The sequence below is a fragment of the Tenrec ecaudatus genome, chromosome 1 (genome assembly GCF_050624435.1).
Source record: "Tenrec ecaudatus isolate mTenEca1 chromosome 1, mTenEca1.hap1, whole genome shotgun sequence".
Lineage (NCBI taxonomy): Eukaryota > Metazoa > Chordata > Mammalia > Afrosoricida > Tenrecidae > Tenrec > Tenrec ecaudatus.
The window spans coordinates 201,365,184-201,377,577 of NC_134530.1; the positions used below are offsets into that span (position 1 = coordinate 201,365,184).

Consider the following 12,394-nt stretch of genomic DNA (forward strand, 5'->3'; position numbering starts at 1 on the left):
AACATTTCGTATAAATGGACACAAGGGGAAATGACTGAGTGTTAAGGAAAGACTAAATAGGTTGGCTACATTAATGCATTGAAAGAGCTTTGGAACAAGAGAGGATATTATTTCTTAGCTCAAATATAGCAGGGTGAAGCAATATTTTGCCGATAGTACTTATACTTGTGGGACTATCGAAATCCAACAGGAGCTGTGGACCCGAGTGGCCTCATCCTGGAATGCTGTGTGTGATGTGTCTGATATAATGATGGATTAGACAAACTGCTCATGGCTGACTGAGACTTATTAGAGAATCGATACTGATAGCAACTGTGGATTGAGTTCATGTCTCTTCAAGATATAATCAAGTTGATAGGAACAGGTGGTAATGTCAAGAAAGAATTATTTAGAGGGAGCCAATCACAATGACTGCCATATTACACACTCCCTCCACCCCCAACTGAGGGGGACAAACAGCAGAAACATGGATGAAGGGAGACAGTGGACGGTGTAAAATTTAAAATAATAATAATTTAGCCAGGCATCATAAGGTTGGAAGGGTAGGGATAGGGAGGGCAAAAAGAGGAGGTGACACCAAGGGCTCAAGTAGAAATAACATGTTTTGAAAATGATAATGGCAACATATGTACGAATGTGCTCGACACAATGGGTGTATGGATTGTTATAAGAGCTGTAAGAGCCACCAATAAAATGATTTAAAAAATGAAGAGAAATCAAATGACGATGGCAACATATGTACAAATGTGCTTCACACAAGATGCTAGTTTCTCCAGTGCTCCTCAGCGGCTCCCACCCTCCCTTGTATCTTATCTACTGCCTTCACTGCTCCCTCAGGTTTGAACATTCACTTGCACAAGTAACACAAATCACAGAAAGTACTATCTTTTTATTATAGCAAAGGGGATACAAATTTAAAAGTATGTGAGAGTAGGTTTATGAGTGTGGCCAACACAGACTTTCATGTTGAAAAAGAGATACACCTTTTTCCCCCCAACATGCCTCAAAGTCTTTCACCGATCATAAATCCCATAAAGCTTCCAGAGTCAACAGCCTCATGTAATTCAGATACTGACCTCTTTCCCCTAAGGTTAACCCATTTTATGAAGTGCTCATGAGGTTTCTATCACACAGATCTATATGGCCCGGCTTGTGGCTACCCCAAACCTTCATTAAGTCAATATGTTAAATTAGGTATGGTATGAAACCCTCATCAATGACATATGGTCAATGACATTTGAAGAATTCTTTCGTTTTATAAATCCTTTTCTTAGGGGCCCTTACCGCATTTTTGTAGGCAGTCGGTTAGAAGTGAGGATGTGTGGAAGGTTCCAAGCTTGGCCTGAGGTTTTGGGAAGACTTGGCAGGCTGGAAGACCATGGCCTGTGTCTTGCGGGGTCGGACCCAGCTCCGGTGTAAGTTAGGTTTAGAAGAAGTGTTTCATGTGTAGCTTGTGTTAGAACAGAATTGCAACAGAATTCATCATTAGCTTAATTGCATGGAACAACACAATGACGTGTTAGAACAACAAAAAGTGAGATTTGATTGTGTTTTTTTAACCCAGCATTTTGCTTTTGAGTTTGCTTACTTTAGACTCATTTCCATCAGTCAGAAAATGAGACTTGTTTATAGCATGTCAAATCATATTCCGCTGCCCGAAACGGTCCAGAGGTCTCCCATTTCACACAGAATAAAAGCCTAAGTCATTATGGGACCCAAGTTATGTATTCAACTGTGTTGCCTACAAATTTAACTGAAATCCTAAATCCTATACCTCTAAATACAAAATTGACTGTAAAATGGGGGTTTTCTTGTATCAAGAACAGTTTTGGTTCTCAGGTACTAGGATTCATTGAGCAGCAGCAATAACTATAAAACAATAATAAAATCCACTACCATGAAACCAATTCCAATGCAAAGTGACCCTACTTAGAGAGGTCAAAGGAATATTATTTCTTGAGTCAATAGTTAGAGTCAGTTAAAGGTGATTATAACTCTTTATGGTAGCAATCTAATCTGTCTCTCTTTCTGTGTCTGATGAGTTTGAACTACTCACCTTGTGAGTAACAGTCTAATGTCTAACTAACAGCGTCGCCAGTCAAACTGGCAGATATTTTGGTGCTTTAGTTAGATGATTTTCTTTGCCTTTATTATTGACCACAGTTAAGAAACTAGGAGACCAAAGCTTAGGGAATATCATAGTTAAGGCTTGTGTCAACTTGCTAGACTTCTGGGTGGTTAGGCAACTGAAATACAATAATCTCTCCATCATGAAATCTAAAATAAATTGATACTTGGGATGTAGCCTGCTTCCGACATAAGTGGACACTATAGACAAACTCGATTTGTTTTTTCTGGGTGTTGATCCTGCTTCTAGCTCTTTATCTGACTTCTAGTTTGGGGACTTAAACCAGGAGTCTGTCATATTGCCTACTGATTCTGAAAATTGTCAGCAGCTTGCCATCTCACCTGTTGACCTTAGGGTCATTTGCCTCAGCAGTGAGAAGTCTGCTGTCTGACCTACACATCTTGGGTTCATCAGCCCCAGTAACTAATTTAGTCAGGAGAAGCTTCTAGCCTCATATTTGACCCATACATTTGGAACTTGCCCATCTTTGGGGAAGTTAGCCACTTGTAGTATCCTCGAATGTCTAAAAAGGCAGGTTCTATCTATATCAGTTGTATAAAGGATTGAGATTAACTGATCATACAATACACTCCTCTCTACTGTTATTTGGTAAAAGTCCTTGAATTAACCTTTGAATAAATAATTGTTTAAACCTTCTTGAGGAAAAGTGGGTTGAATGCGACCAGACACACAAAGGTAGAGAATTCATCTTCTGTGTGATTATCTAGGTGCATCGAGACACCTTTGTAAGGACTGTAGTGCATTAAATATCAGAGAACATCCACTCAAGAATTACCACCCTTGGGCTTATTAAACTAGCTTAAAGAAAGAAAGGATGAGTTTCTGTGATGCTCCTTTCTTGCCACTCCAAATTAGATATCATAATTCATTTTCATAGTGGTTAAAATAGAGCAAGTGAATAGTTTCTAATGAATAAGTTGTGACAAAAATGATGCAGTATGATTTCTGAGATCAGATGATACACTGTGAGTTCTGTCTTGCACATAGTCTTCGGCTCTCTAGCTTGCTTGTTTTAATGAAGCCACCCACCATGTTATAAGATGTCATACGGCGAGCCAAGAATTAGCTTTTAGCTAATCACTTAATATCCTAGTTTGCCTCAGGGATTCCTGGTTTGTACCAATAGTAATAACGATGAAGACAAACTTTCGCTTTCAAAAGTTTCCTGGTCTATGTAAAAATTATATGCCACATCTCCCATCCTCTATCTGAGGCTGCCACGAAGGCCCTCATCAATCTTTTTAAAGAGTAAAATAGTGCCAAAGGTTGGCAAAAAGTGAACACTCTGCTGATTGTGAGTGATTTTTGTCTAGACATAGAAATAAATGTCTTGAATCTCACCACTTCTGCTGTTAACACCAAAGTCAAGACTCATGTTATCCCTTGCCTGCACAATATAAATATTTCATACCTAGCCTGGCATTTCCCACCCTTGTAAAGCTCTGTATACTATATATATTTACCACAGGGGCATGTTGTCATAAATTTTTAAAAAATGTAATCACATCTTGTCACGCCCTACAACAGCTCCCCATTACATTAGGATAAATCCGGGCATCTCCCTGGGCTAGATCGGTGTTTTCCAAAGTTTTCTAAAGTGTCTCCGGTGGGGGCTGGGACAATCCAGAAGGGCTACAAATGTGGTAGCCTACACTTTATCATAAGGATGGTGGAGAACCAGGTAGGGTTTTTGTGCATGTGAGCAATATGAGTTGGACGTACTCAAAACACCCAACAACCACAACAAAGCACTTTCTCCTAATTTATGGGCTATAGTACACAAGTTGTCAGTTGCCAGGGGGGTGCTGAGTGATTTTTTTTTTCATAAAAGGAGGCAGTAGACCAAATACATTTAGATGATCAATTTTGGGATTTCTTTCTGACCTCATCTTCTCCCAGTCTCTCTCTGCTCAACCACCTGAGCGCCTTCCTGTTGCGATGACATTCACGGCACACCTGCCCCAGCCTCTTTGTGCATTTTTCCCTTTTAATGAAATAACTTTCTCTAAGATGCACATCTAGGCTGTAAAAATAAAAAGAGCTGTAAGATCCCCCAATAAAATGATTTAAAAAGGTAGACATCTAGTTCTCGGGTATCTCCACTCAGACGTCACCTAATCGAGGAGGCCTTCCCTGACACTTAAATAAAACTTATCACTGTCCCAAATATGTGTCCTATTTTCCGTTGAGCACTGATCAATATCTGTTTGCCTCGATGTTCTCTGTGTGTCTCTCCCTTGGAATTTAAGTTCAGTGGGATTTTGGCCCTGGCTGAATCCAAGACCCTGGTGTCCTCTGGTCAATCGTGGGTCCATAATCTTTATTCTTGGACTGGATGGAGGAATATCATAGTGGCATCATGGTTACAGAGGAATTATTGCTGAATTATTTGTAGCTTATGTCTTTTTACTTTCCACTGTTACAATTTTCCTTTGCTAAAATCTGTCATGAATACACATATCCCTGTTTATACACCAAGTGTAAGAACCACTAACTAACTAAAAAAAAAAAACAAAAAAACCACTAACTAGTATTTGGACTTCAGGTACTAGAAAAAAAAAATTCCTGAATGCATTTAGGCACAAGGTAAACCTAGTCTGGTGACTAAGTGACTATTAGAATTCATGTTTTGGATGTGGAAATCCTGAATTAGGTTTCTTCGGATGACCCATCCAAAGTATATGTGACAAAGTCTTGACATGAAGGAGTATTCTGGTTGTACTTCTTCGAAGGCAGATTTGTTTAGTCTTTTGGAAGTCCATGGTAATTTTGATATTCTTCACTAACACTATAGCTCACACAAAACGATTCTTCTACGGCTTCCCTTATTCATTGTCCAACATTCACACACACATTGGGCCATTGAAAATATGGTTTAAAAGAAAACGTAACTCTAAGGAGCGTGAGAGTTGCCCCACCTGAGACCTGTTGGGGGCCATGAATCCCCATTCCTGGTGATGGGACCAGTGCCCGCTTGCCCCCACTCCCCTGCCAAGTGTGCACTCCGCTCCTCTAGGTCTCCCTTGCTTCCGGCCTCTCCAGTTCTCTCCTCCTCCACCAGCCCCAGACTTCACACGAGCCTTTCCCCGAGGCCCAGGGGGTGTGCCTGACTACCACTAAGAAGAGGCAAGAGTAGAGCACCTCGTTTGGCTTGGGTTTCCTGCACTGAGCACCCCCTAGACCTAGGAGAGAGGGCGAGTGCTATGTGGAGCACTGGGCACGATGCGAGAAGATGAGAAGCAGGGCAGAGAAAGTAGCAGCTGAACCGAGGGATCAATGTGAGATGGACTGGAGTTACCCCAGCCCAAGGGACCCGGAAATCACAACCCACAGAGCAAGCAAGCTGGGCCCCTTTGGGCAGGAGGTTTCCTGGCCAAGTGGGTGTTAGACATGTTGTCAGGGGAGATCAGTCCCTGGGGAAGGACAGCCTGCTTGGTAAAGTCCAGGGGCCACGAAAAAGAGGAAGGTCTTCAATGAGATGGACTGACACAGGGGATGCAGCAATGGGCTCAAGCGGGAGAACAATTGTGGGGCTGGTGCAGGGCTGGACAATGCTTCGTACTGCTGTGCACAGAATCGCCGTGGGTGGGAAGCAATTTGATGGCTCCTAAGGACAGCAACATGCTGCTAAGTGCTCCTGGAAGCCAACCCCTTGAGGCTTGAGGTGCGTCTGCCCCAGTCAGCCGAGGTATTTTCAGTCCTCTCACCTGCAAGGGAAAAGTTGACAATGAAAGAGGAAGACCAAAGAAGAGCTGCCAAATTTGCATCACAGTGCTGGCCAAGGATGTGGACCAGGCCGCTGACTGCCATAAGAATGGACTCATTGGAAGGTAGACCAGCGCACTCCTTGGAAGGGAGGATGGTGAGACTTCATCACTGGACACAGTGGCTGCAACAGTGGACTTGACCATAGCAAAAAACGTGAGGCTAGCACAGGACCAGGCTGTGTTCTGTACTGTTGTACACGGAGAGGCTGTGAGTGAGGACCGACTGCGGTGCGCAACCACCACCACCACAGTGTGTAACACTTGCCCAAGCAGGACAGAGGCCAACCCCAGGAGCGGCTTGACCAAAAAATGGTATCCCAAGTCCCTTCCGACTTTGTACTGTAACCTACTATTTCTCTAATAAGCTCTCTAATCACGAAAGAAAGAGAGAAAGACAGAAAGAATGAAAGGAAATATCAAGTGATTCCCTTTCTGTTCAACACTTTAAAGATATCTTTGTGCAGCAGATTTGCTCAATGCCTTGTGTCTTCATTTCTACTGCTCTAGAATGTCATGACATTACGGTTTGGGCCTAGACGACCACTTGATCCATTTTCACCTTGAGATTATAAGCTATTTTATTTCTAAATGGTATCTTACCTGAATTTCCCTAATTCTTTTCTCTTCCATTTCCCTCACATGTCTGGTCCTGCTTTATAGTAATTCATCTTGAATTCGGCTGTTTATACATGCTGAGTTATTTTTAACATTTGCTATTTTATGTTCAGTTCCTACATTCTTTTTTTTGCTTGATATTTGGTTCATCTCCATACATTTACTTCTAATTTTAAAAATGTTACATTTTCTTACACAAAGGTATTAACTAAAAAAGGATTTATTTGTTTTTAAATTTCCAGCATCATGTCTTTTTCATGAGAGTTTTTGTGGTTTCATCTCTCTTTTTAAAAATAGTTTTATTGGAATATAATTCACATATTATACAATTCAATACCTCAACCATATCATGTAGAGTTCTGCAGTCATCACCACAATCAATTTTAGAATATTTAAAATTCTTAATCCAGTTATTGTCTCCATAGATTCACTTTCCCTGGATTTTATACACGGAAAACCATATAAAACACGAAGAAACAACAGCAAAAACAAAAAACTAAAAACCAACAATGACAAAATAAAACCAAGAAAGAACGCAATAGAAAATAGAGCAGAAATTATTAAAAACTGGAACAAATGACAATGGGTCAAAAACCGAAAACAAATTATCTGCCCTTGAGTCAGTTTCAACTCATAGTGACCCCATAGGACAGGGTAGAACCCTGGAAGTTTCTGAGATTTTAAATTCTTACAGGAGTAGAAAGCATCTTCTTTCACCCATGAAAATGGGTCAAAGGGCAGATCAAGGGATAAGGTATTGCATTTTAACTTGTGTAACTACACCTGCCACAATCCACTTTACAATGCTCTCTAATAGCAAGGCCATTCACATCCCTGAGCCATATGGTCAGAAGGGAGTCACCCGAGTCTCAGTCCACATGCCATTAATCCTGCAAAGGTCTCTTGGGCTTCTACCGTCATCCGTAGCGAAATGATCGGCCTTTTGCTGCTGTCATCAGGGTGCATCCAGAGATTCTCATCAATAGGCATGTACCATTGCTATAAAGAAACCCCCAATCCCCTGCTTAGAGAGCATGTGGGTTTCATGAGTAACCTTACCTCAAATGTTTGGTCTTTGTCTTGGTTCCTGAGATAATCCTTAAAACTTGGAATTTCTCTTACTTAAAGCTCTTTTATCTATATGGGTTTCAGATCACATCTGAAGAACTATACAAATTATACACATGAAGGAAAACCCCACTTTGTGCTGTCTGCTATCCTCAGGGGAAGGGCACGTGATTCGTCCACTATGGCTGTGATTGGGCCATGTGATAATTTAGCGGAGCCAGGATTTCAGTGGTTTATCAGTTGCTGTTAGGCCCATCGAGTCGCTGCAGCCCATGGGGCCCCTGTGCGCAACAGAATGAGCCACTGCACGGCCCTGTGCCATCCTCACAGTTGTTCTTGTGTACCTGAGCCCATTTACACAGCCACCGTGCCAATCCAGCTCACCGAGGGTCTTCCTTTTCGCTGCCCTTCCACTTTGCCAAAATAGCGTCCTTCTCTGCGGACTGGTTTCTCCTGACAGCGCGCTCAGAGTATGGAGGGCAGTCCTGCCATCCTTGCCTCGAAGGAGCTCTCTGGCCTTCCTTCTTGCAATACAGATTAATTTGCCCTTGTAGCACTCCATGATACTTTCAAATACCCTTACAATGGAATTGGATATGCTAATATCGCTTGCATAATGAGATCTGCTATGAGCAGGCTTTCAACTTAATGGGAGTATAGTGTAGCCTGCTCCCAATAGATTGCTGCCTCTTATACTGGTGGTTGTTTGCATTTGAAGCCAACAGTGTGCTCATGGCCTGTGGCCCCAGGGGGTCGTCAGCAGCCTGCAGTCCTGGGTTAATTCACCTCGGTAGCTACAGCCTGCAAAACACGGTTGTCAAGTCGATCTTGACTCCTGCAGACTCGATAAGACAGAGCAGAATTGCCCCCGTGTCTTCCATGGCGACCCTGTGAGACAGAATGGAATTGTTCCTGAGATGTTCCGAAACTTACTCTTTACGAGCGTGGGGAGTAGGAAGCCCGGCTTGCTCCAAGGAGAAAGACCCCGAGCAAAAGACCTTGGCGATCGCAGCCTGCCAACGCTGCAGATTGCCATCCGTCATAGCCACGCCTCCATCAGAGATCCACAAGGATCCTTTGGCTTTATTGTTTCACCTGGCTGTCGTTTTCCTCTCGTTAGCGTTACTTACGTAGTAAGGGCTGCAAATCTTCGCTTTCTGATTGACTCTGTTCCTTGTTTTCAAATAAATTTAATAATCCTAAATTTGTGTGCATATCCAATTGCACTTGTACAAATCAGGGTGAAGGGAGGTGAAACTAGGATGAGGACCTCTGAAATCTTACAAAAAAACATTAAAACCAATTCCACTGCCTTCTGGTGGATTCTCCCTCCTAGCATAAGAATAAAAAAAAAAAGAATTTCCAAGACTATACGTTTTTACAGTCCTCTCATGAAGAGCAGGCCCAAACCACGAGCTTTCAGTTAGCAATCCAGAGCGAATCACATTTTTAAGAGAGGATCATTTAACAAAAGATTCATAAAGTGGAACAAACAGCTTTTCTCTTCTGGAACAGCTGGTGGGTTTGAACTACCTACCTTGTGGCTAGTTGTCCAACACTTACCTCAAGAGAATCACCAGGGCTGCTAGTAACCTATATAGTTCAAGTGAATTAAATTAACTGCCCTAAGCTGAGGAATGGTTCAGAGAAGGCTGCAGGCTATCAGAACTCCTTCAATTAAATTCTACTGCCATTTCCTTTTTAAAAGCAATGAAGACTCTATCGCTTCTCGGCCTAGTATCTGTTCTTATCAGTTTAATATCTGATACGTCCTCTATCCGAGGACAATATATTAAATGGATTTTTGGAGCAGGGAGTTGGAATAGGAGCTTGCTCCGTCCGCTCCACGCATCGACCTGGTATTGCAGTACCTCCGGGAACGGTGCACCCCCTCGGGGGATACAAAAAAAAAAAAAAAGCAATGAAGACTCTTGTATATCAATTTATAAACGCACATTTGCATACTTTTTAAGCTTTTGTTACTTTCAGACTTAATTCTATGTTTTCTCCTTGATAAAATGCAAGCTCAAAGACAGATTCAGGGAAATTCAGTTACGTTAATCTAGGGTCCTGTGACTATGAATCCCCAGGGCCTCTGACTTTTGTTTGAGACTCCGTGTCATGTTGCAGACACAAAAATGGATTTTTGTTTGCTGGCTCACTTGTTTTTGGACTGTAGAGGGTAACACATTCTTTTCGGTAATATAAACTTCAATTTGGTCCCTGTATTTTTTTACTTTCAATCATATTTTACTAAATTTCTAAACTCATCGCTTTCTTTCGTCCCTCAGTTTCTGTAGCTATTGGATTTCAAATAATAACTATGAGTTTCACAGAAGTATTTTTTTTGTTTTGTTTTTAATTTAATTTTATTTTAACAATTTATTGGGGCTCATACAATTCTTTTCACAGTTCATACATATACATACATCAATTGTATAAAGCACATCTGTACAGTCTTTGCCCTAATCATTTTTTTCTCTTTTCTTCTTTTACATTTTATTAGGGACTCATACAACTCTTACCACAATCCATACATATACATACATCAATTGTATAAAGCACATCCATACATTCCCTGCCCCAATCATTCTCAAGGCATTTGCTCTCCACTCAAGCCCCTTGCATCAGGTCCTCTTTTTTTTTTCCCCTCCCTCCCCATTCCCCCCTCCCTCATATGCCCTTGGTAATTTATACATCGTTGTTTTGTCATATCTTGCCCTATCCGGAGTCTCCCTTCCCCCCTTCTCTGCTGTCCCTCTCCCAGGGAAGAGGTCACATGTGGATCCTTGTAATCAGTTCCCCCTTTCCAACCCACTCACCCTCCACTCTCCCAGCATCGTCCCTCACACCCTTGGTCCTGAAGGTATCATCCACTCACAGCAGTATTTTATAGGTACTTATGTTGCATGTGTCTTAGAACTAATTTCATGAGATTAACTGACATTGTCTCTTTTTCTTATTACATACGAAATAATACTTTATCTTTGAAATACTAGTATCTTAGGTTTTATGAAATGTGGTAGTATCAGAAGGCAGCTTTTATTACCAATACTTAATTCTCTTTTCGGAACTCTTATTCTTTAGAATTCTAGCATGTTATTGAGTGTTAAGGATTGAATTGTGTCCCCCCTCCACTCCCAGTAAATACGGGCTGTAGATCCTAACCTGTATCCTTGCATTTATGATCCCACTTGGAAATGGACTGTCTTTGTTATGTTAATGAGAAGTATTGGTATAAGGAGTAACTTGAATCAATCTCTTTTTATATGTAAAAGAGATGAAACAACTGAGCAAGCAAGGCTAGATGGGGGATGACAGATGTCACACCAGAAGATGATCACCAGGTAGCCAAGGTAGAGGGACCTCTCCTAGTTCTGACACAGAGAAACAGTGGAAAGCATTTTGAACTTCAAGAAACTCAACTGCTCTTGTGAAACACCATCCATGTGTGCTGTTTCTAGTACAGCAACACAGGTTTATCTAGGACAATATCTAGACATTGAGAATGCAGATTTGACTCACAACATCTTGAGTTGTTTTAGTGTTTTCCTGATGCTTGCTGCTCTAGGAATACAGTAATTGGTTGTCTGTAGCCAAGCATTATATACATATATATGTGTGTGCATGATTTATATATTATAGATAGTTCATATCTCATTATAATAATTTACAATGCTTTTCTAGTCTGAGCTGTTTCTCGGTTAATTGAGAAAGAGGGATGTTGTTATCATGCATCAACTAATTCTTAACTTAAAAACATATATTCATATTTATCTATATACCTGAATCATGCCACTCTGGCTTTGGGTAGAATTGCTTTCGTTGAGATGCATTTTGATATGATATGGGTGGTTTTCACTCCTAACTTTTATAAGAAGCAACAATCTCTGAACAATTCCTCTCTTGTCAAACATTTCCCCAGACCCTCACAAGTTAGGCTGTTCAATATCTCTTAACAGAAAATATTTTGAAAAATTCCTTCTAAAATGTAGGTTTGGTTCAACTTTTTTTTTTAACAATTTATTGGGGCTCATATAATTCTTATCACAGTTCATACATATACATACATCAATTGTATAAAGCACATCTGTACAGTCTTTGCCCTAATCATTTTTTCTCCTCTTTTCTTTTTTTACATTTTTTTATTTTAACAATTTATTGGGGCTCATACAATTCTTTTCACAGTTCATACATATACATACATCAATTGTATAAAGCACATCCGCACAGTCCTTGCCCTAATCATTTTTTTCTCTTTTCTTCTTTTACATTTTATTAGGGACTCATACAACTCTTACCACAATCCATACATATACATACATCAATTGTATAAAGCACATCCATACATTCCCTGCCCCAATCATTCTCAAGGCATTTGCTCTCCACTCAAGCCCCTTGCATCAGGTCCTCTTTTTTTCCCCCCTCCCTCCCCATTCCCCCCTCCCCCATATGCCCTTGGTAATTTATACATCGTTATTTTGTCATATCTTGCCCTATCCGGAGTCTCCCTTCCCCCCTTCTCTGCTGTCCCTCTCCCAGGGAAGAGGTCACATGTGGATCCTTGTAATCAGTTCCCCCTTTCCAACCCACTCACCCTCCACTCTCCCAGCATCGTCCCTCACACCCTTGGTCCTGAAGGTATCATCCACCCTGGATTACCTGTACCTCCAACCCTCATATGCACCAGTGTACAACCTCTGTCCTATCCAGCCCTGCAAGGTAGAATTCAGATCATGGTAGTTGGGGGGAGGAAGCATCCAGGATCTGGGGGAACTTTTCATTTTCAATCTGT

At 41.3% G+C, this 12,394-nt stretch overlaps 1 pseudogene; it reads left to right on the top strand.

Moving 5' to 3' along the window:
- The first annotated feature begins 9,320 nt into the window (after positions 1–9,320).
- Positions 9,321–9,492, top strand: LOC142438074 (U2 spliceosomal RNA; annotated as a pseudogene).
- The last annotated feature ends 2,902 nt before the right edge of the window (positions 9,493–12,394 follow it).